Source organism: Eutrema salsugineum, unplaced genomic scaffold, assembly GCF_000478725.1.
Source record: "Eutrema salsugineum unplaced genomic scaffold, Eutsalg1_0 scaffold_24, whole genome shotgun sequence".
NCBI classification, from domain to species: domain Eukaryota; kingdom Viridiplantae; phylum Streptophyta; class Magnoliopsida; order Brassicales; family Brassicaceae; genus Eutrema; species Eutrema salsugineum.
Window position 1 is genome coordinate 1,685,383 of NW_006256797.1, and position 4,825 is coordinate 1,690,207.

Genomic DNA, 4,825 nt, shown 5'->3' on the forward strand with positions numbered 1-4,825 from the left:
TTTTTGAGAAAACTGTGTTATTATCTGTTTCCGAGCACCAGGTTGTTAGAATTGTTTAAAATCGAATACTGATCCAAAAATCGTGAAACCAGTTGTGTTCGAACCTAGATTGAGTCTAGTTTCTGTTAAAATTAAAATCGGAATTTTTGGATGTGTTTTGATATTTTTCCCGAGTCGATTTCTCTGAACAGTCGCTAGTAGGTTCTTGTGGTAGTTGAAGAGTTATTCCTTTGTTTGATCCATTGTGTTGCGATTTCTTCCAAAGAACACTTGACTGGGGTTCTTTTGTGTTGATTTTCAGGATGGTAACGCCACCATTGGAAGAAGATGAAAAAGGAAGCAATAGCGTCAACCAAAAGCAAATGAATGAGACTATCGCAACCGAGGTAGCCAGATTAGTGGCTCAGCAGTTAGAGGCCTTTAAACTTGATCAGGAAAATTCGAGAAGAGCACGTAAGGAACGTGATAAGCAAAGTCAAGCAGATGCTAGCCATCACTCCGACTACTACAGTCATTCTTCTAAGACAAGTAGTCACCGACGAAGAAGAAGTGCTAGAGATGAGCGAGTGATTCCTAGGGATAATCTAGCTGGAGTGAAAGTTCGTATTCCTTCTTTTCAAGGCAGCAACGACCCTGAGGAGTATCTTGAATGGGAAAAGAAGATGGAACTCGTCTTCAATTGTCATGAGTACACTGAAGAGAACAAAGTCAAAGTTGCACCTACCGAGTTCACCGGGTATGCACTAAGTTGGTGGGATCAGCTAACTCTCACTAGGAAACGTGTAGGAGATTTTCCAGTAGAGACTTGGAATCAGATGAAGCATCTTATGAGGAAAAGATTCGTGCCAAGTCACTATCATAGAGAGCTACACCATCGGCTGAGAAACTTGGTACAAGGCAATAGGACCGTTGAAGAGTATTTCAAGGAGATGGAAACTTTGTTGATAAGAGCTGATATTCAAGAAGATCCAGAAGCCGCCATGTCTAGATTCATGGGAGGATTAAACCGAGATATTGCTGACAAATTGGAGGTTCAAAATTATGAGGAGCTAGAGGAAATGATGCACAAGGCAATTATGTTCGAAAAACAACTTAAAAGGAGAAGCTCCAAGTCGAGTTTTGTTCCGGAAAAATCTAGCTATCACCGAGAAGTGAAATCTGGAACTTCAAGAGATTACAAGCCGTTTGTCAAGCCCAAGGTTGAGAGTGTGGATCTTAAAGGAAAAAGTACTAACGTTGCACCAAGGACAAGAGACATTAAGTGCTTTAAGTGTCACGGCATTGGACATTATGCTAGTGAATGCTCCAACAAGAGGGTTATGATCATCATGGCAAATGGGGAAGTTGAATCTGAAGATGAGAAGCCTAAGGAAAGACAACTTGAGGATGAATCATCGGAGGAAGAGTATGAATCAGCCGCTAAAGGACAAATGATGGTGGGAGTCGCCATGAGAGCTTTGAGTGTCATCACGAGATCTGATGAGCAAGAACAAAGAGAGAACTTGTTCCATACAAGGTGTCTGGTTAAGGATCAGATTTGCAGCGTGATCATTGACGGTGGAAGCTGTACAAACGTTGCTAGCGAGACTATGGTTGCGAGACTTGGGTTGCAAGTAATCAAGCATCCGAAACCATACAAGCTGCAGTGGCTGAATGAAAATGGCGAAATGGCTGTGGATAATCAAGTCAAGGTACCTCTATCAATTGGAAAATATGAGGATGAGGTCTTATGTGATATTTTGCCAATGGAAGCTAGCCATATACTGTTGGGAAGACCATGGCAATCGGATAGGCAGGTTATGCATGATGGTTTCACGAATCGGCATAAGTTTGAGTTCAAAGGAAGAAAAACCGTGTTGCTACCTATGACCCCTCATGAGGTTTACCAGGATCAGTTGGTCATGAAGATGGGTAGAAATAAAGCTATCAAACCATCTAACCTTGCTATTGTGCCGAATATCCCAAAGGGAAGTGATCTCCATAAACCGAACTTACTTTTTGTTTATAAAGAAACGCTTATGAGTATCACTAATCCTGAGCAGGAAATCCCTAGCACTCTTAAACATGTATTACAGGAATATAGGGATGTGTTTCCTGAGGAGAATCCGGAGGGATTACCACCCATTAGAGGCATAGAACATCAAATCGATTTTATCCCGGGAGCCTCATTGCCAAACAAACCAGCTTATAGAACTAATCCCGTGGAGACTAAGGAACTAGAAAAGCAAGTCACGGAACTCATGAAGAAAGGACACATCCGTGAAAGCATGAGTCCATGTGCTGTGCCCGTACTACTAGTACCTAACAAGGATGGAAGCTAGAGGATGTGCATCGATTGCAGAGCCATCAATAATATAACGGTTAAGTATCGCCATCCCATACCTAGATTAGATGATATACTAGATGAGTTACATGGGTCTTGCATCTTTTCTAAGGTTGACTTAAAAAGCGGGTATCATCAGATTAGGATGAAGGAAGGGGATGAGTGGAAAACCGCATTTAAAACTAAGCAAGGGTTGTATGAATGGTTAGTGATGCCATTCGGGCTTACAAATGCACCTAGTACATTCATGCGATTAATGAACCATGTTTTTAGAGCATACATAGGGCATTTTGTGGTTGTTTACTTTGATGACATCTTAGTTTATAGCAAAAACTTAGAAGATCATGTTCAGCATTTGCGTAAGGTGTTAGATGTGCTTAGAATGGAGAAACTCTATGCCAACATGAACAAGTGTACTTTTGGAACGGATAACTTGGTCTTCCTAGGTTTTGTTGTGAGTGCAGATGGTGTTAAAGTGGATGAAGAGAAGGTAAAAGCAATTAAAGAATGGCCTAGTCCAACCTCCGTAGGAGAAGTGAGGAGCTTTCATGGACTTGCGGGATTTTACCGAAGATTCGTTAAGGACTTTAGCACCTTGGCTGCTCCGCTTACTGAAGTTATCAAGAAGGACGTTGGATTTAAGTGGGAAACGGCTCAAGAAGAAGCATTTCAAACCTTGAAAGAGAAACTTACTCAGGCTCCTATCCTTTCCCTACCTGATTTTGTTAAAACTTTTGAAATCGAATGTGATGCATCGGGTGTTGGTATTGGTGCTGTGTTGATGCAGGACAAGAAGCCTATAGCTTATTTCAGTGAAAAGCGAGGAGGAGCGACACTTAACTATCCAACCTCCGACAAGGAACTCTACGCTTTACAAACGTGGCAACACTATCTCTGGCCAAAGGAGTTTGTGATCCACACCGACCATGAGTCTCTAAAACATCTCAAGGGACAACAAAAGCTTAACAAGAGGCATGTGCGGTGGGTAGAGTTCATTGAGACATTTCCCTATGTCATCAAATACAAAAAAGGTAAGGACAATGTCGTGGCCGACGCATTGTCCCAGAGGTATGTGTTACTTTCATCTTTGGATGCCAAGTTACTTGGTTTTGAACACATTAAAACTCTCTATGAGAATGATTCTGATTTTGGAAAAATATTTGCTGCTTGTGAAAGATTTGCATTTGGGAAATATTATAGGCATGAAGGATACTTGTTCTATGATAACCGTTTGTGTGTTCCTAACTCGTCTTTGAGAGATTTGTTTCTAAGGGAAGCACACGGTGGAGGATTAATGGGACACTTTGGTGTGTCTAAAACTTTACAAGTCATGCAAGATCACTTTCATTGGCCACATATGAGGCGAGATGTTGAGAAAATGTGTGAGAAATGTTCAACTTGTAAACAAGCGAAAGCTAAGTCGCAACCCCACGATTTGATGCCTTTGCCTCTGAGTGAAAGGAGTAGTACATATGGAAAAAAGAAAGCAGAGTTGGTTCAGCGAATCCATGAGACGGCAAGGAAGAATATAGAGGACAAGACAAAACAATATGCCAAGTATGCTAACAAGGGCCGCAAGGAACTTATCTTCGAGGAAGGAGACTTAGTTTGGATTCATCTCCGGAAAGACCGTTTTCCCAATGAGAGAAAGTCTAAACTAATGCCAAGAATGGATGGACCTTTTAAAGTGCTTCAAAGGATCAACAATAACGCCTACATACTGGATTTGCAAGGTAAGTATAACGTGAGTAATACTTTCAACATTATTGATCTTGTTCCTTTTATTGCAGATGAGTTGGATTTCAGGACAAATCATTTTCAAGTGGGAGAGCCTGATGTGAGCATGGAAAGCACGGAGAGCTTGGAGCATGGAACTAAACCGCAGCTTGAACCCGTGGAGCTTGGAGCTGAAGATGATGAAGCATTGATCGTCCCCAATGGTCCCATGACAAGGTCTAGAGCAAAAGAGTTCAATAAAGTCATCAACAACCATCTACTTACCATTCAGGCCAGCCTTAGAAGTGAAGCTTGTCCAGCCACATTGGTTGTGATTCAAGCCGTCTAAGCGATGAAAATGGAGGTGTGTGGACTTGTGCTCTTTTTCCCTCCTCTTGGTTTTGTCCCAATGGGTTTTCCAAGAGAGGTTTTTAACGAGACTTGGCCACATACTTCTTACCTTAGCCCATTGTCATCATTCGGCCCTCTTCTCTTCTTGTTTCAATTTGAATTTCCTTAGTGTTATTTCTATCTTCTTTCTATTCAAACTTGGTCTTTATGTGCATGAATTTTCGAGGCATGTCTCTTAAATTCTATGCTTGACCGAAATGACTCTTCTCCTTCTTCCCCCTTCTCTTGATATTCTGTACTTGACTCTTCATTCTATTTTCATCAAACTTCTTATTTCTAAAACTCTCTCTAGTTGTTTGATCCGAATAGTGTGTAATATCTATTCAACTTGATTCTTCTCTTGGTGTGTAATATCCTAGAAGAATTAAGCATCGA

The 4,825-nt window shown here is 41.3% G+C and overlaps 1 pseudogene; it reads left to right on the top strand.

The window, feature by feature from the left end:
• The first annotated feature begins 302 nt into the window (after positions 1-302).
• Positions 303-4,388, top strand: LOC112086021 (annotated as a pseudogene).
• The last annotated feature ends 437 nt before the right edge of the window (positions 4,389-4,825 follow it).